Raw genomic sequence first — 22,927 nt, 5'->3', positions numbered from 1 at the left:
ACACAGAAGAATATTTAGAAAACAACTTCAATTAATTTTGAAGTCTGAATCAGATATCTTGAAAATGGGATACTGTAATCTTGAAATGCATGTAGATAATGATAATGACATCATGCACATATTCTCAAAGATATAATGATAACATTTTGTAGTGTCAATATGTGAAGTGAAGTGAAGTGTCAATATATGTGGAAGATGAAATACCCCAGTAGAAAGATCCATGAAATAATTTCAGTCATCCAGCAAGGTGGAAGAACTCCCTCTGACCTGTAAATGTATTTCCTGAAAACAAGCAAACAACTGTAATACCTATAATGTGTATTGATAAGGTATTCATTTCTAAACAAAGATGGGCTTGTAAGGATTCTGCATTGCCAGAAAAGATATACAATATTTGAGGACATCAAAAAAGCAAGTATCCTACAAAATCTCCAAATTTAACTGTATCAAAGGTAAGAAAACAGTATCCATTTGAATTTTCACTACTATGTTCGAGTATCACATTAACAACTACTGCCCAACTGGAATGGAAGGGGAGGGTAAGAAAAAGATAAGGAAGGATAATTTAAGTTTGGAAATTGTGTTGGGAACATGGTACATGATATAGGAAGTTTTGGTTTATATATGTGGTTGGATGGTGCAAAACAGCACTTCAGTGGTACAACGCTTGCTGTATAAGTATGGAGTAAAGACAGCAATAATTTGTCTGGATCCACAGGAGTATCAATTCTCCTGTTTTCAATTCATCCTTTATGTCCAGGGAAACTGACTGTTCACTTTATGGATGAGGGTAGTCATACTACTGTAAAATAGCAGCTATGCCAACACCCTTTTTTGGTTTGACTCAGTTCCACTCGGCCATATCTGCCACTATTCACAGCATATATACCACTCATGTCTCTCCCTGTACTGTGTTGGCTATTACTGATGACTACTCAGACCTGAGCATTGAGGTGACCTGCTGAACATGTCAGCTTTTTCCCTTCTCTTTCTTCTTTAGGTTAGGATTGAGGACACATTTTCCCTGACAAATGAGCCAGGAGTCAACTAGGAGTGTATTTGAACTCATGAAAGTGAAACATTGTCAAAGTTTACGCAAATGTTGCACATCACAACAAACATAATGGGGTAAGAATCAGAAAGGCTGGGGTCACAGAGGGGGAGACACACCTCAGAGTATTAAGGAAAACAGAGATGAGATTTTCTTAAAGAGTTTCCATGGGAGCCATAAACACCATTGAATGATATAAGTCACAAACATTAATCAAAAGTCATTGGTCTATCTGTGTGTCTGTGTGTCTGTCTGTGAATCTATTTCTCCCTGTAAATGCAAGCCTGCCTACTTTCCTGCTCAATACACATAAGCACAAGGTTAACATGTGCCCACTAAACACATTATTTACAGTGTCCTTGGCCGTATAAAATCACAATAAAAACAATTTATTGTGCCTACTTTTCACTGATGCATCTCATCTTAAAGATTTTAATAAGCAACAGTAGACACCGGTTTAAGCAAAGCAGATTATGGTTTTGTGTCATTTTGAAAGATGTTGCTATTATTGTGGCAGATAGCAGTTAATTAACAGAGAACGCAATTCTTCTCACACAGGGCAATGACAGTGAAAGGACGCCAACGGGAGAAAGAGAACATGAGAAATGGACAGAGCAGGCTACCAAGGCTTTTAATTAAAATCCTTGATAGAGTTAAACATCGTAAAAGTTGCTACAAGGGAAGGCAGGTAGTACCTCATTACAGCCAAGGCAACTAACACAGTTCATCATAGTGTGGTGGAGCTGTTTGAATTTGAATAGGCATGTTGTCATTGTAGTGCTTCTGCAGCCCTGAGAGAATTCTGCTGTATTAATTTCAGACCTTCTTAGATATGAATTCTTGTTCTTATTCTTATTCATTTTATTCTTACGATTTAAGCTCCATATGCCTTTTGCATGTTTGAACATGTTCCTTTCTCTACAATTTACCCAATGTTAAAATGTTGTTTTTATTCCTATGTACTTAAACTCATATACTGTATAGATACATGGGGCACAGCTAGTTACAACAGGAACAAGCTGATACAAAACAATATTTGCGTTATTGTGTTGTTCTTTTGCTTTTTCCATTCAGACCATTTGGGATAATCTGATCAGTGACACTGTGCTTTACTCCATTAAAAGGTCATTTGCATCAAATCCTCCTGAATTACATTCAATATCAGTCTTTATATTCTGCATAAGCTGTGGCTGACAGCACACATGTTGGAAGACCACAACACTAATACAAACACTCTTTTTGGGGTCACAATACGCCACTGTGCCCCACATTTAAGATGAATAACAATTCATTTGTATTCATTCATCTGTCTGTATTAAAATGTTTATAGAAATAATGACAAGCAGATTCAATGTGTGCAATTAAAATCAGTAACACCTGAAATTAAAATGAAATTAACACCAACAATGGTTCATTAAAAAAAAAAAAACAACAACTATATGTAGCAGAAGTAGTCTTGTTTCCTTTGATTTTATGAATAGATGTGTATAAGAACTGCTATTTGAATGATGAAATGCATGTCCTTCAGAATGTTTCTTATAATTCTGTATTAGAATTAGAATTAGCACAGTTTGACTGTTAGATTATCAAAATGTGATGCATACACAAATAGAACATACAAGGAAAAAAGAACAAAAAACTATTCAATGCAGACATCCTGATACATGTAGCGTGATAAACCAGAGTTTTAAAATCAAGCTCCGTGGGAGTCATTGTTTGATTTGTCCCTCCTAAAGCAGCCAAGTTAATCAGATATGGGTTATTATATTTCAAAGCCTGTTCTGTTTACAAAATGGAACAGACTGATTTTAAAATGTGGGGTGCCATGTATGATCCTAAGGCTAATCTTGTAACACAGGTGATTTGCTCTTCTACAGCAGGCCTTAAAAATGTACCCAGTTTGGAAATTGGCTCTTAAGACTTGAGGCACAATCCAATTTTTAAAAAGTAAGTAGACCATATAAGCTACTACAATGGTCTTTCTCAGATTACTGGTTGCAATATATCACAGATAGAGTTTCTCTTTTTCACCATATTTTTGGCATTGTGTTACACTGAATGTCTGTGTTATTAAAAGTGCAATGATCGACATGGTAAGACTGTTCTTATTTTCTCTGCCAGCTGAATTACAATATGCCAGTAGCAAGATATTGCCAGTCTGAAAAAGAATATTACTTCCCAGACATAGAATTGCTTCTGGCCTCTTATCCTTACGTGAACCCTCAACTCACAGCTTTGTTGCCACACCCCTGATTCTTTTGTCCGCTGCTTTAGTTGATTGACGGTGAAGCTCTTGGGAGAAAGAAGTGTTGACTGTGATTCCACTGCATAAACAACTGAGTTCACAGACAAAAAAATTCCACTTTTCTTTCAGTGTGAAGAGAATGTTAGTGGAATGTTAGTGGAATGTTAGTGGAATTTGCAAGCGACTGAACTAGATTTAATGGGGTTTCATTAGACATGCAGACGGAGCAGGAAAGGTGATGAAGGGAATAAAACTGGTAAAACAACAGGAACAGGAGAGTGTAAGGAGTGGTTTATGCTTTAATAGCTGGGTTTAGATTGGGCGTGGTTTCATTATTTGTAACAACGATGAACATAGGCTGCATAAATACTTCTCTGGGTGCTTAAATATTCTGCTTTTTTTGTCTGAATTGTTGAAAAGGGATGCCCAAAAGCAATGCCAGGGCATTAATATCACAGATTTTTTAAATTATATATAACTAGTAAGACAATAAAGCAATTAACTTGTTCTGTGGAGTATTGTCATTCTTACTGTGCATTGGAGGTATGTTCTATTTAGATGTGTCAGGAGGTTCCAGTGTAATTGCTGCGGGATTGTCATTCTTGGAGGTGGTATACATTTTTCGTACAAAAGCTTTAACAGCAGGACCCCACAGGCTCATGAGTACCCTAGAGAATGGGATCAGAGCAGAGGGTGTTCCAGGCGTGGGCTGGTTTGAAACAAACAAGGTGTTATTGTTTTATTAGATCAAGACATGGTGAGAGGGTAGACAGCATCGTTGCTCTGTAGGGAAATTAAGCCCTCACTCATAGCCCCATGAAGATCAACCTTCATCGAAACACATTTTCTCACGCAGACCCTTTCCACTCAAATGTCAGATGAAACAATTCCCTACAAAATGTTGTGATTATAGAATAGAATATAGTTACACACCTGCTTACATGTGAACAACTTGTCTTGTGTATACTGAGTAGTGCAAAATAAAGTTTCAGACTTTGAGTCCCTTAAAGTTTTAAATTCTTGTTTGTATTTTTAATAATTAGCAATGAGCTGAAAACTAAATGAAAATAAATCATCCCGACAAGGGGCTCACTTGTCTGAGAAATGTTCGTCTCTCCAAGTCACAAGAAGACAAACTGCAACTCCCTGTCTCCCCTGTCTGGCAGATTCTCTTGACCCAAACCGTGTCCTGTGAGTAATTAGAATGAATTAACTTGTCTGGTGTGCAGCTAGAACCAATTACCCAAGTATATACTTGCTTGTCAACAAAGTCCTTTTCATGTGAAAAATATAGGCAGCTTGTTAAAATGCAACGCCGTTGGCCTCTGCCGCAGACCTTGAGAGATGATGGATTATTGCCTTAACAGTGGCAGCTGCCTCTTAATGAGCACCTCTACCAAGCTGCTGCTTCTTTCCAAAAGAGGACCAGATTATTATTATTAGAGGTAGTATTCATAGAAATATTATTATCAATAGTTTCCAAATAACACTTTATGGAATGTGTTTGTGCAGATAAGAGATAAGTTATTATTTTCTAACTTTCTGCTCCCATTTAGAACCATGGTACATTTCAACCACATTTTAGCTGTCTAATGCTAACAAAATAACAGGATGATTTCTGTAATTATTTATGCTGTTTTTTGTTTTTGTTTTTTTTACTATAAATGCAACGATAAGCTTGGTTAAGTGGCCATGGCTGGTACCTAGAGCTGTGCGCCACTGATAAATCATCAAAGTTTTTAATTTACATAGAGATGCTCCCGTGTGTTTCACTTCTGCTTCTGCAAGCAGCCAACTCTGTGACAATGGATGGCCACATTTTTTTTTTTTGTCTTTGGTTGTTTATACAAAAGGGAGTAACACCTCCATCACTTGCTGAGTGCAAACTGAATACACTCAGATTAAATGATTATACTGATGGGAAGTTATAACACTGTGTTCACACATTTTGGTGGAGAATGGAATTATTCTAATGAACTGTTATTTGTCCAGAGACATATACAGAATATGAAATTGCATGCTGGGTGAGTTAGCCAGGCTGTTAGATATGTGTTATTTGTTTGACAGAATATGTAATAAACACTGCATATATTTTCACAATATTCGATGCGTTCCCTTGCTTTCACAGCAAAAGCAGAAAAAGAGATTAATCAAGGTGTGCATTTGCAAGTCCTAAAAGACAACATCAATCTAGCAAAACACCCAATCTGCAGACATGTCTTCAAACAAATGTCCACTAAATAATATATTTACATAGCTAGTGAAATGCATCAGAAGGAAGCAGTCTGAGTATTAAATAACATGTATATATTACATTTGCTGGCCACACTAGACTAAATTCATGACCTTTTACATGTGTTATATCAGTCTAAAGGGTATATAATCCACTGCTACACCTCTGGTACTGTAAGTACTGTGCTCTTTTCTAATGCTGTTATCATCCTCTCTCAAAGTTCACGTTCACTGCGGATGCACTGAATTTCAAACAGATACAAAATAAACCGAACCGGTCTTCAGTCACCCTGCATAACTGCGAAGGGGTTGACACAGGGCACATGCCAGGAAATGGAGTGCAGAGCAGGTTGATACCATCGCTGATTGCTGGCAAACAGCAGGCATAGATGTCAACCTGACATTACCACCTCCACTTGAGAAGAAACGGCTGTTTACTGATGAGGGCAAGGAAGAGTTTCTAAAACCTAAAAAAGCCTGCTTAGAAATTCAAAAGGCCTTTGGCCATGTAGAAAGATAGAGATTAATGAAAAAGCATATTCATTGTGCACGCATTGCTCGTAGAAGCAGATTGTAAGAGCCCCATGTGCTGTATTTGACCTACAGCATGGCACATAAAAGTATGCAGATAAAGCATCTCATTCAATGCTTGACTATTTTCTGCACCTATATGATTTCATCATGAATCGTTTCTTCATGTGCCCTCATAAATCCCCAACACTAATTTAATAGGCCATCCATATGCATGGTGAAAAAGGGACAGGGCAGATTATTTGCACAAATTCATGCGAACCACAGCATCAATAAATGGACTACAGTGCTAACGAACATGCATCTTACTGAGATTTGTCAGGAAAAATGCAGTTATTACATATGTAATAGCAACTTTTGAATTGTAAGCTAAAATGGCTCTATCATCCATTCACAAATGCATTCATAGTTACTAATCGCTATTTTCTGAACAATCTTTACTTCTGAAAGGAAACCTTTCTCAGACAGGAAAGCTTGTAGATGAGTATGCGTAAAGGCAATTTACTTTTATCAAATAGGATAGACTCTTGATTTAAGAGTATTGTTTCTGAACAATGCTGATTTATAACAGAATTCTTGGCCATAGGATCACTGTAATGACATGCATATTTACTTGAATTACTTTTCCAGTTTGTGGCAATTGAGAAGCCAATTTACTAAAGGTTTTTTCAGGTTTAAGTTAGTTGAATCTAGCTTTCATGGTGTAAACTTTTCATCTGGTATGGAAAGCAGTAAAACACTGTTACTATCTATCATGTGCAGAACAAGGTGGACAGTGACAAATATAGCAATAAAATATTACTTGCAAAGAGAAAAAAAGATAACCTGACTGACTCTTGAGCGCATTTCATTATTGCTCTCTAGCCATTTATTCCCTTACAGCTGTGCTGAATGGCCCACTCCATCACTTCCAATGGTTCAGAGAGCAGAGCACTGGGTCCTTTCAGTCAAGCGGTTCATTTCTAAAGTCCTTTCATCTTCTGCCTCAGAAGCACCAAGCATGAGTAACCTTGAGGAATAGTTCGGCACACATGTAATGGAGCTAGCCTGTAATACAGGTCACTTCAGTGAGCCCACACAGGGATGAAAGGTAAACAGTGGTGTAGGTGTAGCCCAATAGGACAGGAGCCACATCTGTCCCGTCTCGGGTCCCACATGCCATTAGCAACTCCAAGGACGGCTGTCAGACTTGATTGAATTGCTTATAAAGCCACTGTAGAAGTCTGCACTTCCTGTTTGTTTTAGGGCTCCCTGTGGTTGGCGTGGCTGGAATTAGCTTTCAGCTGTGCGTGACGGATGGAGGTGTGTGAATGTTCAGGACGGCGGAAGCTGAAGGTGTCACAGGGCACCGGATGTGTCGGCAGGAGAGGGCCAGTGGCTGGTGGCTCATCACCCTGTGTACCATCACAGTGAACTCTCAGCAAAGGTCAGGTAGAGGGGCCACATCCTGGCTTTTTAGTGTCAGTTGCCAAGCAACAGTAGTGGATTCGGCTTGCATCAGGATGCAAAGAAGTAGGTTATTAGACAATGAGACCAGAGAATCCAGAGGACACTTTCTGCTCTTGGATCCCATTCAATGCTCCTGCCAAGCTGTTTGTTCAAACTTTCATTTAAGAATCTGAGGTAATATTAACTTTGTTAAAGTTGGCATAAAGAACAATGTTGAGCAAGCAATTTAATAAGCACTCCAGCGCTTCCTTTGATTTGTTATTGACAGTTAAGACACAAACACTTTGCCTACACAGTTGCCAAAAACAATGTCAAAAACAAAAGGTTCTGAATTTAAACCTTAAAACTTACTGTTTGGTAAATTATGTTTGGAATTATTGCAGAATATATTAGTTCATTCCTGTCATATCTATGGAATGGAAGGTTTCTTAAATCTGCTAAGTGAAAGTGAAATCACATTAATGCTATCAAATATTGTTTTCCCCTGTGTGTGTTTTTTAGCTGTGTTTGCTCAGCAGCTTGCTGGTATTGGAGCGTAAACTAGCCATAAATCTTGGACCATCTGTTTTTTGTTTATTCTCAAGCTGTATATTTGCTAACATTTTGTGACAAGTGTGGCATTTTGCATTTTCTCTCTTCGGTCATACAAAGCAGGTCTACTCCCTAGGAGCATTTTCATCAGGAGGAAAGAAAGGTTACACACACACACACGCTCTTCACAGAAGAACCTCAGAATTTGTTGGAGGGAAGCCACATGGAACGGACTACCACAGATTTATTTCCCCTTTTGTAGGAGGTCTGTACTTTACATAACGTGTCTGATTTGAATTTTAATTCAAATAAGGCCTCTCTGTGAAACTGAAACTTGCCCTGACTATTTTTTACGATACTATATAACATTTCAGTAGATTGCATTAGATTCTCGGGTAATTATACCTAATCTTTTATGCACAGCAATATTAGCTTCTTTTCTGGAATGGCTGACTGTATTGAGGCCCATACTGCCATACTGTTTTGCTCTCATATCAGACAACTGAGAAGAAAACAGAGGCCACAAGCAGTAGCACCCTAAAATCTGTCAAAATTAACCTTGGGGGAGGATAACCTTACCTGGAAAGAGTCTACATGGACACTCCACTGATGAAACAAAGCACTCCGCTCTAATTTGTTAGATGAATAATCAGACAAATGTGCCCAAAACTTTGTAATGCGTGCAATCAATTCATCAGATATGTAATTCCTTTATGAATACATGTGATTACCATTATTAAACTATTTTTGGTGAAGTCTCCCAGTTTCCTGTATAGACAAAACATTATACCACTTCCATAAAATATCTGTTGAGCTTTTGCATCTTGCTTGTTATCTCTGTTTACTGAGGATGTCATTCAAGTGTTTACTGTGAATTTTCTCAGATGAAATGCCAATACAAGCTCTTTGATCCACCCTATCATACATCAAAAACTCTGAGCTAATGGTGGGTCTCATGTAAGCTCTGCAACCAGGATTGAGTTCATTGATTAACTCATGTCCAAATGATGACTATTTGTTCACACAGACCTAAACGGAAATTAAACAGCAACTCGGTTTGACTGGTTTGCAGACATTCTGCTATGTTCTGAAATAAATATAAATAATTAAATTCAGTGGTACACTTTTATCAACATTTTGCTATTTCTTGACCAGAAATGTATAAAATAATGTATGTTTCTTACATGGTATCCATTTCCACACCTAGACACTTACTGACTCCAGTTCGTGTTCAAGGGCCACACTCAAAATTAAAATGGCAATGTTCTGGTAATCCAGGTTATCTGTTTAAATTTAGTTCCACAAACACTATGCCTCAATGGGAAGGGAGTGTGGATCACTCTCAGAAGTGATCACACCGTGAGAACAGCTCACACTTAAAGTAGAGAGATTGTGTAGATAATTAGAAGTTCAGCTTTAAAAATACTGAAACTAATGGTACATAATTTCCTTTAATGGTAAAGTTTGGGTTCAAGTGGAACAGAAACCTTTTGGTATTGCATAGTATATTGGCAACAAAAGAGTATACAGTCTTCACCGATTTTATGCTAAAAAGCACATGACTGTAAAATTTTATAACCCCCATCATTTTTTTTCTGTTATACAACACTGAAGAGAAAATCACAGGTGTAGTCTAACTGGCACTGGGGGGAAGTAACTCACACCAAACCGTGTCTTGAATTACCTTCTTTTAGTGAGTTACTGCTTCCATGTCTTTTCAGTGTGATTCAGGGGCACCACATTATAACAAACGCAGCAAGAGGACAAACTTTTATTTACGCTGGAGTGTACAGCCATTGCCTGTATTTCCCATGAGGGAACATGGAAGTGGTGCATGGAATGGGGTTTATTGGTCACCAAAGCATTGTGCTTTTCACACTGGGCCTACAGAGTCCGTAAAGCAGCCAGAGGTAAAAAAAATTCTGATTTACAGCTGTTCCTGTAACCTGCAATTCTAACGCCAAATGGCGGGGATTTTGCTTTACGCACCACAAAGACGATGTTTGCTTTTCCATCAGAAACTGCTGAACGCTGCAGTTACATTTGAATTTGTTTGTACTGTACCATGGCATTGGAGTGTGCCATTCAAGAATGAGTCTGTTGCAGGTTACCAAGCACTGCCTCGGTACTGAGGAGCCCATTCAAGCACGGCATAAGACCTGTGGGCCATGCAAGTATTCCTTTTCAGAATAGCTTAATCTGCCTCAGCATTTTACTGTTCCCAGTGGCACATTTTCTGCTACTGCTGTATGAAAAGACACAACTAAATGAGAAAACATCATTTCTAATTATGTCCATAACACAGGCAATATGTAAAGATGTCATTTTAGAAATGGGGCAAATTAATAAAAAGCCTTTTCCAGGGGAAAAGAGGAGCAATCTTAATAATGTTGTATTACTTGAAAATAACAAATAAGCCATTTACAGCAGCCTTTAAATTGACTCTTGGATTTATGCATTCTAGGCTCTGCAACAAATTCCTGTTTATTATTTGATTTAGTAAGAATGTTTTCCACCAAATTTAGAGTTTAATGTTTCTGCCCATTGAAATAAATAGGAATGCATTATGTTCCTAACAAATGCAATAAATCTACTCTTAACACATTAAATATTGAATTTGATATGTTCTGTGGTTTACCACACCTATTCTGCATTATTAACTGTTTATTTAACGGAAGACGTGTTTTAATTTGGTTAGATGTTCTTTCTGCAAAATGTTGTACAATATGTAGGAGATCAATGCGATAGCGCAGATTAGTGAGTCACTCTCACATCATAACAACGCGCAATTATTGCAACTAGTGAAAAAGCCACACGTATCGGGAGACAAACAAGAACTGGAACGTGTTCAGTGAAAATACCGCCACGAGCTAATTTTACAGCGGTAGTTATATAAATACTCTATGAATAAAGCTGAACTGTTAGCTCTTTATGGTCGGCCAAAAGATATTATCAGTGAAATTATCTTTTAATTTCAGTTTCATACTTCAAGATAGACACACAAAAAGGCTTGCAGCTTACACGAAAACGTTCGTTAAACAAACAAACAAGCAATTAATTAATTAATTCATTAATTAATTAATTATTATTGGTATGACACAAGATGGGTTATAAACCTAATAGAATAACCAGTGAGTCAGTGTCGCTTATAAACATACGCATTTTAAGAGAGTTTATGCGAGACAGCTGTTCCAACCTCATTCAAAAGAAACTTGAAAATGCTACATTTTCATTCACGTGCAAAGTCAAGACATTTAAATGCACTCTTGACGTGGTTTGATCTCCCCGACTGTCCCCGGTGCCACGTCTCGAGCAGTGGTGATGCTGGAATGGTCCATTTAAGGTCCGAGTTGACGGACGTGTGAAAAGGGGGGCGCACACTTTTCTTCACCTACTTCGCAACCCGTGACACCAAAAAACAACAGCAATACGTTATAACGCTCTCGCTGACTGTTTTGAACAGCAGCGCGGTGCACAGCATGCAGAGTTCCGTTTAAAATACAAAGTTTGCAGACTTCACTGACGTATATCTCCCCTACGGGTTGGCCGCATCCATTGTTTGTAGTAAAGTGGGTGTCTGGTTTCTTATTACGAACAGTAAGTGAAGGAGAAACGGGGGAAAATAGGTACTGTATGCGAGTCCACGGGGAGGCAGTGAGTTGGAGACATTCTAGTTCAGGCAGATACGGGGTCGTTTGACTGTCGCCAGGACAGCACAACAAAACTGGGGATTACTGCAACTTTACATTGCGCGCATCGGGCACTGTTTTAGAACATCCCTTAGACTGGTTGACTTGCTGCATCGTCCCAACTAGATGGTCTGGAATATCTGGATACCTTACTTGGTAAGTCATATTGCTATTTTTCTTATAAATAGACAGTGGGTATTCGAAGTACCTTTCTACTACATTTGTGTTCCCATTTGCTAACGGCGACTCGTAGTTTTTACTTTTGACCTAACACAGAAATAAACAATGCACTGATCAATTACTAGCGACTGTCTGTATTTTGCTATTATTTCGTTGGTACAGTTACTGTCTGGAGAATGGCAATGAATTGATATCGCTTTTTAAACAATTTGTTAAATTTCTCCCATAAAAACCATTACCTACAGCATCTAAAGCTTTTAAATAATGTCCGTTTTCAAGTTATGATCAAGTTTTTTGGGGTTTAGACTAGTCCTGGGAAACGGTCGATTTACTCTAAAGTTGGTTGATTTGCTGTTGTTTGTGTAGAATAACTCGTTCGTAGTAAGTCTTATTAAAACGAATTCAACATGAAAAATATGCAAGTAATATGCATATGAATGTAATATAGCAAAGTTATTTTGGTCATTGTTGTCGTGTAGCATTATGCACTTTCACCGCAAGGTGGTAGTAACAGAGAGATTATTTTCTAAAATCAAACGTAGTTCAACGGCAACTGTGGTGTAATTTCAAAGTGTTTGGATGTAATGTTTGTAATCAAATTTGGTGCAATTATGTGTCCCTTGTATTTTAATCGTGCTTTTAAGTTGTTCTGTTAGTAAGGTTTAAGAAGAAGTTAACAGGGATAAACCACCCTGCCATTAATGTATAATTAAATCCATGACAGTTGTGTTTAAATCTGTTACTAGTTTGATTATAGGTATTAATAAATTGAATTAATCACATCTATATTCAATGGCACATTGAAACGCATGGTCAATATGCCACGTGATTTATGAGCTGGTGTTGAATAAGTACATGCGCATTTTAAGAACATCTCCAGATGAGTTTAATGATTGGATTAGGGGTAGGATTATTCCCATAATATTTTCTTAAAATAATGACATAAATTGCAAACTTGAGCTCAAATTAGAAAAAAATGTATGCGCGCGCACACACACAGACACACAAGGCAGTGTTAGCTCACATGTGAAGTAGCCATATGTAGTTACATGAAGCAGTCCAGTTTATAATGCTAGGAAGATATCAGATAAATATAGGTGAAATACTTGTATATATGTTTGGGAAAAGGACACATGGCCACATCACTTTATTTTATGAATTACTATCATAATGGCTTTGGGGAATGAAGGCAAATGAATCAAACATTTGAAGATCTGCAGATTGACTTCTATAGGCATATAAATAAACAATTCACATGTATCTCTATATGATATCCATATATGATCTTTTTGAGTAATGCAAATTGGATGACTTAATGCAAAAAAGAATTGTCTGCAATGGTGGTGCCAACCGACAACAAAAAGGATGACGGTTAGCTGGTACTGGTACTTATCAAATCTATAGGAGCTACAGTATCTACACAATAGTCATAATATTAATATTATAATAGGATTTTTGTTATTACCACACATGATGGTTTCACCTTTGAGAGACTGAAGAACATCCTTAATGAGAAGGGGTCTGAGATGCCCCAGGCAGATGCCTTCCATTCTGAGATGTGTCTTCCATAGTTTAGTTGTGAGTGTTCTGTAATTGGACACATTTGAATTGCCACTCCATTGGTTTGGTGTTAAATGATAATTGCATCTACAAATATGATTATATGTGCCTCATAAATGCTTAGGGCTCCCATAAAACTATTTTTCATACTGGTTTTGATTCCCTGTAAAGTGTTTAATCATGTAAACCTGTTTGCTAGGTCATAAGATAATATAGACTTGTTGAATAATTTTGCCTAATGTAGAGACAACAAAAATTTAGCTGGTTTCTTAAGGCCACAAACAAAGGGATAATACTTATCTGGTGTGTCATTTGTTATTACAGGTGTGTGGTATTCTCTGCTGTCAACATTAAAGCAAAGAAAAGAGTTTCCAGTTATTTCTTCCCAAAATGGATGCATATTGCCTTGAAAGATAAAACCAATCTCTAGTGTGTTGTCTCCCTGCTGGGTAGTTGTATGTTAGTGTCTGGTTTGTGCTGTGCCACTGTAGTTAAATTTGAACTTTTTATGCAATCTTTAGTTCTAAAGCTTTCATTAATTGGTGGGAATACTTCAAATGCACTTAGCTGAAGACAATGATCTCTTTGTTCCGCTTTTGTAGATTTGACAGATAAAAAAAGTTTTTTAGATGAAAGTAAATTGGTCAGTTCTCCTTTGAAGAATGTGGTTGTTAAGAATGTAAAGTTAGTCCAGCCTTTCCAATAAGGTGGCAGAATGGCTTTTTAAGGTTTAATTAGGAGTTGCCACTAAGCAATTCTGATTCCTAGCAAGAAATACTCAAAAGAAGGTGCTGTGATAGACTTGTTAATTTCAAGTGTGGACCACCTGGCCAAGCTCTAAATGTTCCTCCACAGAGTTAGTGGAAAAAAGAGTGACCCTGAACCAGATGGTGAAATTACTTTCAGATCATAGGAGAGGGGGTTCTCCGAGTTCGTCCTTTCAAAGAAGAGAGATCATTAAACTTCCCGAAGATATTAGAATGGAAAAAAGTGAAAAAGTGCTGAATTGAGAAATTTTCTGCTGAAATACCTTTGGGCAAAGTTACTGATGTGTTACTGTACAATACAAGTAGATGAAACAGAACATGAGAATTTTCTTTTTGTAAAAAATAAAAAATAAACTAAAAAAACACTCCATTCCTTGAACTTGAGACATTTGTACTCAGGGTGAACATTATCATGACTGATACTTCTACTCTCATTTTAAGATTATTTTTGGTAAACCCAATAACCATACATGCAATGGTGAACACAACGATTGAGCTGATCTTAGGGAAATCTGGAATGATAATGACCTCATCACCTGTATTCTGGACCAGAATTATGGCCACCAAGTGCTTAACCTTCCTGTTGCTTCTCTTGACAATTTATTGTAAAACAACATACATTTAGAGTTTCTGAACAGTATTACTGTATTAGAAATAATTACTGTATTATTTCAACATTCATGCTTTCAGCAATTTTTACGTTTCACAACATAAATAAAAGGAACCTTTACACAGAAGGTTGAGTTTCATAAAACACAGATTTTGACATTTTTAACCCTGTCATGTTTTATATAAAAATCTGAAACAAAACCTTTTGTCAGCTGTTCATGCATGCCTTTGTCTATAAATAGACCTTGTTTGTAACTATTCCTCTCTGCTTTTTGTGTGGGCACTTCTAATCTAAGTGGGGCCACCGCAGTATGACTTGATAATAAAAATTGCGAGTGTGAAGGCGAGACAAGCCATTTTATTTCCTTAGACAATACAGTCTGCCTTGAACGGATGCTGGCCAACAAGACGGGACACCTTTGTCTGCAGGCAGTTTTGTGGTTGGCTGGAATTAAGCTGTAACCTCCCTACTTCTATTTGCGTGTAATAAAAAAAGTTCTCTTCGGTGTAAATAAGCTTTTTCTTTTTCCTCATTCAATTCTTGAGATATGGCAATGTTGCCATGGTTACCTCTTTGCCCCTGGGAGTGGGTTGAAGTGCCCACGATGCACCATGGAGATTGCAGGAGAAAGTGTGTGCAAAATGAAAGTTTATCGCCTGCTGACTTTAAAGGTTCAAATTATTCAAGTTTTGCATGGTTCCCATAGCAACTGAAGTAGGTTGCCAAATGTTTCTTTGTGTGCAACGCTATATTGTCGTACCTTAACAATGAGAGTTACAGCTTTCACAGGTCATAAAAGTATACAACAGTTACAGTAGTGTTTTAAGTGATTTTTATGCAATAAGCTGTATTTGACTTCACAGACAATAGTAACTCTGGTTTTGTTCACTTCAACAATCCTCTGAATTACATTGATTTAGATTTTTTCTGTGACAGAGAAATATTTTTTTTGCTTAATTGTACTAAAAAAGGGGTAGTAGATAAAATGTAAAGAAGCTCATGCTGGCCCACCCTTTTTCATTTTTTATAAAAATAAGGGTATTGCTTGCTCATTTTGCCTTGCATATTTGGGAAAAGTAGCATGTAAAAATTTTTATTTTGGTGTGCTTATTGGACTAAATGTTATATTTTGTTAAGAAATTAAACCATTTGAGGAAAGGTTTAACATGGCGTTGATCATTTAACATATTATATAGCTCATGAGTTCTGTATTATTAGGTTAAGGGAAGTTGGACAGTTATAAAAACAACATGAACATATTTGTCTTCAATATCTGATATATAATGAGGATAATTCATTTATTGTCAGTAGTGCGCATGGAGGAGTTCCAGGAAATGGTGCAGCGGCTAATGCAGCTGCTGTTAATGACTCAGTGCAGGAGTACAGTTGACTTGCAAGAACTTAGGTGTGGCGGGATTCGCTCTGTTCCGCTGATGGAGTGTACTCACAAAGGGGTGAGGGGTAACGGGCAGCTTTCATGATGTGACGTGATGAGGGCTGATCTCTGTCACAGGCATGCAGTTCCATATTCCATAGAACAGCAGAGGCACAGCTGCAAGGTCATATGCTGGTGGTATACTTTTACTGAGTTACAGAATAATAGTCATACAATGCAACGTGAACCTTGTTTACTGGGGAAAAAAAAGCATATGATCGGATATTGTGGAAACAGGACTACCTGTCTGGGTTTTCACCGTGTTAAATGGGGCTGAGATGAATATCCCGGTATGCACATACATACGTTGATTACATAGCTGTACTCTCAAACCTCAGACCTCTTTGACATAGCACCATACGTTCATTCAGACCACAAAGGCTGCAGAGAAACTTCAGTTTGAAGCAAAGTTTAATGGAACCTAGCCCTGTGTTATCTCCCCAATGTTTCTTTGACTATTCTTGAAGGACAAGTTGCTCCTAAGTATCAGCCTGTCAGTAAGACAGCTGAGTGAAGAAACACTCTTTTAGTGACTACACACGTGATCTGAGACGACGTGTGAGCCAAGAAATTATGTGGTGTATATCCGGCCAGGCAATACTCGGGTTTGTGTCTATGAGGCAGAGGTGTATATAATGCTGTGTTACATTGAAGGAGGTGGCGGTGCTATCTTTAGTTGATGCCATTGCCATCACTGCAGGACTTGTTGTTAAAGTGTGACTCATGGCTTGTCACAGTCTCTCTCTCATGGCACTTGATTCTCAGGTCATTTTTATAACACCATATTTTCTAAGTTAAAAGGAGACATCACTCTGAGAGCTGTATGGACTGTTGTTTTGTCAGATCTCTGTGTTAGAAATTATGGCTTCACATAATAAAGTGATTCTGAGGAAGGTCATGTCACGCAACATTTTAATCTACTCCCAAAATTCACAGGACCTTTAGAATGACACGTAACAGGGAACAGACCTTCTATGCGGTGATTGCGGTAACTTGACTCTAACTGTGGCCAAAAATTGCAAACTCATAAAGCTGCCAGCCCTGGAATCTTTAAGATTCCACACAGGTGCTTGGCTGACCCCAATCTGCATTGTAGTGGCTTGAGGGAGTGATCACTTAATATGTGCATTTTAGGGCCATGGAGAAATACAGTTGTTGGTTGTTCCCTCAGACCCCCTGCCTCTCTCTGAGGATGTCTCTGGCTGCTGACTTCATCCATCACTGCCAGGACTCCAGGATGTGTGGAAATCTGGCGCAGAGGCCAGGGCCTTGGAGGTTCTTTAGATTGATTCAGAGGGCCATGAGTTTGCTCCCTGGTGGGCAAGGTCCTAGTCTGCTGAAACTCTTTAATGAGCGGGGCAGGCAGGTGGTCTGCCAGTAGGCTACACACATCTCACTTTGACATGGCTTGCTGTTCACACAGCTGCTCCGGAGGCCACCTCTCATGGGGCGCATGCTTTATTGGGCTGTGCCGGGGGGTGTGAGGAGGTTGACTAACAGACTCAATGTTGTCGCTACCCGCGTGCTTGAGCTGTGCATGAGGGTGGCCTGAATGAACAGCCAGGGAGCACTTCATTTACACTCTGGCTTAGCTAAGTATTCAGTGTGCATGCACACTGCTCTGGCTTTGTGCCCAGCCTTTAGGAAATGTGAAACAGGAAACATTTATGGAGACTCCAGTGTCCTAGGTGGGAATTAGTGTCCTAGTGTCCTAGATGAGCATTATTGCTATTACATATAAATTATACATAATATAAACAGGTTGAATTTATTTGTAATGATGAAAGGAAAGGGAGTGGAATTCCTCTCTCTAGACAACCAGAACACTCCTGTCTATCTGAAACACCTCTAACTACAGCTACAGAAATAACAACAGAATTGCATGCTCCTGAGTGGCTCAGCTAGTAAAAATGTGTCCTGTTGCAAGTGCAAGGTTGAGCATGGCTGGGGCTCAATCCCAGATAAGTCATCAGGTGACGATGACCGGGAATCCATAGCGGTGGACCAAACTGGCTTCCTTCAACCGAGGGATATTGGGGAGGGTGTATAGGCTGGGGGTTTAGGCTCCATTGCTCATCAGTGACCCCTTGCTGGTTGATTGGGTGCCTGCAGTGCCCTGCGTAAAGCTGCACATGAAGTGTCCTTGTAGCGAAGGGCGAGAGCAGTGCGTCCCGAAGGGGAGGGCAGTGTGACGGAGTGCCGTCACTACGGTTGAGTATGTGCTCTGACTGCCATACCAACGGCTCTCTGGCTCTTTGGCGTCACGGTCAAAGTTGCATGTTTGGTACCCCGTAGACCTGGGTTCAAGGCCGGGCGGGGCAACTGCTCTCGCCTTCACTATAGTCCTCCTCCAACTCAAGTCTACACAACCTTGACATGGGAGCTGCAGCGTATAAAGAACCAGAGATTGGCATCGCATGTTTTTGAGGAGAGCATGTGTTTGTCCCACCCTTTTGAATCGACAGTAGGGGTTTCAGCAATTTTGGCAGTATGTCTAAGGACACAGTTGGTAATTCCAATTTGGGAGCAAAAAGGGAGAAAAGCATTGGGCATTCCAAATTATTAAAAAAAGAATAGCAGTATTAGCTGAAAAGTATTTCCTGCTTTAAGGCTGTAGCTCAGCTGTCTCTGTGTACAAAGTACAAGCTTGCTCACTCACAAAGCAAGCACAGTACTGCAGCCAACCTAAAAATGATGCCCAAATAACTGTCTAGAGGCGTGACCAGTCTTGCAAAACTGATCAGAAAAGGTGGCTAATTTGATGCAAGTGAGCCACATAGAGACTCTCGCAGGAGGAAGGGGCAGGCCCACTGACTGGCACAGATGCATTACTCCACCGAGGGCCATGCTTAGAACACAAGCTGCTGTCTAGTACTTAGTATTCTGTTGGTGTTCCAGCAACATCATTCTGTCAAGTTTTGTATGAACAGCGGCCATTAGGTCCTACGGGAAACCTTGCAAAGTTACTCCTCAGATTAATATATGGATTTTAGGTTGTGAAGCCTGGAAAGAAAAGTGTATTATTTTTCCTTTTTAAAAAGTATATTGTAAGGTATTTTTAAGCATTACCTGTGTAGGCAGGTACTAAATTGTGACTGAATACTCAAGACTCATCCCTAATCTATAATTAAAGTGGGACTGAATGGACCTATACTAAGTCTAAAAATAAAATGCCACAGACAAGTGCATGTAACATGCACGTGTGACAGTAACATTACCACTAGACGCTGCTCAGGCAATACAGCAAATAAAGAAGAGGAGAGCTTGTGATCCTTTTCCAGTTCATAGCCTGTATGTGCACTGCCTACTTCTGAGAATCGAAAAGGGGTGAAAAAGAAAGCTGATTCATACCCTTTCCTCAGGTGCCAGGGACTCTTAGGGTGCTTATTGTTTTAGCTTTTTGTGAAGCAGTGCGTTATAACTTTGACGGTGTTTCATATGTGTATTTATATACCTGTTTTATTGACAAGATCATCCTGGGCATTGAAGTCTTTCTTGACAGGTAAGGCTTCTACAAACCTCCGATAAGCAAGGGACGTCAGGCAGTGATCTGACAGAGAGTACGGCAGGAAAACTTTTTTATTTTACTTTTTGCTCCAACTTACAAATCCTGAAAGAGTTAGCATCTTGAAACCACCTTCTTTGAGTGAACTAGGGAAACACTAGCTTGCAGTGTCCTATGTGTATTTTAAAAGTTGAAAAATGTGCCTGTGTATATGTAAAAGTACATGTGTTTGAGAAAGAGAGGAGTAGTCAAATAGGATATTTAGTCATTTTTAATAAATGTCTTCATTTAACTTGTAAATCATAACAGAATTGCGTAACAGAAAGTATTGTTTCATTTTTATTACAAATATAGTCAGACATAGATCACAGTTCCATATTACACCAGAATAAGTGTGCTAAATGTGAAGAAGCCCATTTATTTTAAGTGGTGCTCTCACATTTTGTTTTGAGAACATACTAATCAATACAAAGCCTATTAACTCCTCAATTTTGAGAGTTCAGTCTTTTTCTAACCCTATTTCAGGGAATAACATAAATGGTCAAATAATGTTCCTGTATGCTCGGAAGTTAAAATGTGTTGATTGAAGACAGTCCATTTGTTGAAAGTATAAGTCTGAAAGGGATCAATAAAGGCTTTGTTCTCTTGTGGGATGAATGTCATTTATTTTAAAGCCTATAATTAATTTTCATGTGGTCAATCTCAGCCATCCATCTTTGTGGAAGGCAGTCAACCTCAATACTGACTAATGCCTGAAGAAAAAAAAGTCACTGTAGGAAATGCTTAAGTTTATAAAGCCCTCAGTTGGTACTTGTGCTGAGTGTTTTGCTTGCATTGATTTATAAAAGTGAACCATATCAAATAATGTATTTGTATTTGTTGGAGTGGTGTAGTATAGCTACTCTGTCATTTCACTGGCCTGAGCTATCCTAAATTTAATGGTTTGAATGAAACTGTCCCGGGTCTAAAAGCATATTCTTAGTGTAATGTGTGCTCCGCAATGCAATATGTGTCCATGTTTATACCACTGGCTGCCCTGTATTCAGCTATTTCTGTCTGTCTCGTTGTCCAGAGGTCGCATGGCTGTGGAGCTTTTCCTGGCGGCTCTAGTCCTAAAGCCGGAAGGAGGAGATAAGGTTTCACATGCGACCGGTTGAGATTATCTGTCCTGTGCTGAAAGTGTACTCCCAGCAGACTGTGGGCACTTTCAGGTTCACGCAAAGTGTGACTGACCGCGGGACAGGAAAGCATTCTCATTTCTTGGCCCGGTTGTGTTCACCTCAGCTAAATTGTATCTGAGGGCCCATAACACTCTAGGGATTAGGATACTTGACAGGCTAATTTTCTGTGGGCCTGGAACCCTTTTCTCTCACTGTATGAAGGTCCTTTGTGGGGTTCCAGTCTGGTCCAGTCCACATCTCTAAGAACACAACTTGGCAGAGATACCACACCCTAAACAAACAGTTATCTTGTAGTTACTCAGACTGAAAGTAGTGTACTCTGTGGGTGCCTTGCCACTGGAGGCAGTGAATTTGAAATACGCATTTATTCCCCTAGAAGATAAGAGGGGTGTGCAAAGTGTGGCGGAAGTGGTGTTAAATGAAGCACAGTGTTAGAGACCATTTTTTGTGAGCCAAGGAACCTGTTATCCTCACCTTAAAGGGTTTTCAGGACTAGCATGACATAGGTTTACATACGCTACAACAGAAAAGCACAAGTCCCCTGAGGCAGAATAACATGATAATTCTACAGCCTTTTGGATGCCTCTTTTTTCAGATTGACAAGGGCAACTGTTCATCTTCGGTGTGGTCACATTGGCTGCTTTTCCTGTTTCTGTCATTACGTTGACATCCCAAGATGGTTGAGCGAACTTGCCTTGGGGTCAAATCAGAGTGGCCATGAAATTGCCTTGAAGTGAAATTTATTTTGGTGAAGCGTACACTTCAAGCTGTAGTACTTTCCAGTGCGGTAGATTTCCTCCTTTGTTGAAAGAGGTCCTCTGATATTTGCAGGTCCGTCCCGTGGAAAAGAATTATTTCACTCTATGGGTCTGGCTTACATCACATGAGAGCAGCTTGAGGGCAGCTGTTAGCCCATTTCAGCAGTGCTGTTTGTCTAATAGTTCCTCATGGCAAATTGCATGGGCTAAATGTCATTGGGTGTTAAGTAGCAAGGAAGGATCTTGACCTCAACCAATTACCTCAGGCCACCAAAGTATCAGACCTGCACAGATGTTCTCACGTTTACTGTGACAACATATTAAACCCGCCATTTTTGCTGTTAGAATATCTCACTTGCTCACATTACCCTGGATTGTCACAATTAGTTTTTTTTTGTGATTGTTGCTTACAGTGACAGTTGCTTGCGTTTGTGCTTGGTAAAATGTAGTGGCCGTGATACACTTTGCAAAGTAGTTATGAAGTATGATACAGGGGCTTGTATTGTAATCATTTTAATGTGATGTAAAGCTAATAGACAAATTATGTTGTATATAGTTCAGCTCCTTAAAGTCCTGTTTAAAGTACTGTAAATGTATCCTGATGTTTTTTTTGTACTTTGTACTCTGCTGGGCTGTTTTACCTCTTTAATTATAAATTCATATGGTACTGTACTTCACCCATATTGAATGTTTCAGAAAGGTAAATTACAAGCTTTTAATTAGGAAGGAGTTGGTGGAATAATTTGGTGTGTGCTTATAAACGTTTCTTTTGTTCAGATTTTTCAACAGTGGAATGTCGCTTGGAAATAATGTCATTTATAGCATTTACCGCTGTTATGTCTATATCTTTTAAATTGAAATGTGTCTGTGATTTCAAATTTATGTGGATCACAAGATGTCTGGGAGGCTGTGGCTGAAATGAAGTATCACCTACATGAAGCTAACCAGTTCAAGCTGCATCTTAAACATCGTCAGCAGCACAGGGCAATTTGACATATACTTTGCTTGACTGTTTGATTCAAATAGTATTGCATTTTTAATTTACATTTTAAACCTTGATGGTAATGTAATTGCACCAGCATGCAAATTAAAACAAGTGAAGTGTTTGGGCCATTTGGAACTGAACTCAGTTTCATTTGCGATTGTGGTCCAACAAAGAACTGTGCAGTATGAAAACAAACAGAGACAGGTTTGATTGTAAAG

General features: G+C 38.9%; 1 protein-coding gene across 2 annotated transcripts in view; it reads left to right on the top strand.

The window, feature by feature from the left end:
* Positions 1–11,519: 11,519 nt before the first annotated feature.
* Positions 11,520–22,927, top strand: part of sema5a (sema domain, seven thrombospondin repeats (type 1 and type 1-like), transmembrane domain (TM) and short cytoplasmic domain, (semaphorin) 5A) — a 100,732-nt gene continuing 89,324 nt past the window's right edge. For both annotated transcript variants that reach the window (XR_005004739.1, XM_036522712.1), the window contains exon 1: positions 11,520–11,884. The gene's annotated coding sequence lies outside the window, so the exon portion shown is untranslated. The remainder of the gene's footprint in view (positions 11,885–22,927) is intronic.

Source organism: Megalops cyprinoides, chromosome 2 (genome assembly GCF_013368585.1).
Source record: "Megalops cyprinoides isolate fMegCyp1 chromosome 2, fMegCyp1.pri, whole genome shotgun sequence".
Lineage (NCBI taxonomy): Eukaryota > Metazoa > Chordata > Actinopteri > Elopiformes > Megalopidae > Megalops > Megalops cyprinoides.
This window is presented reverse-complemented; position numbering and strand designations above follow the sequence as displayed.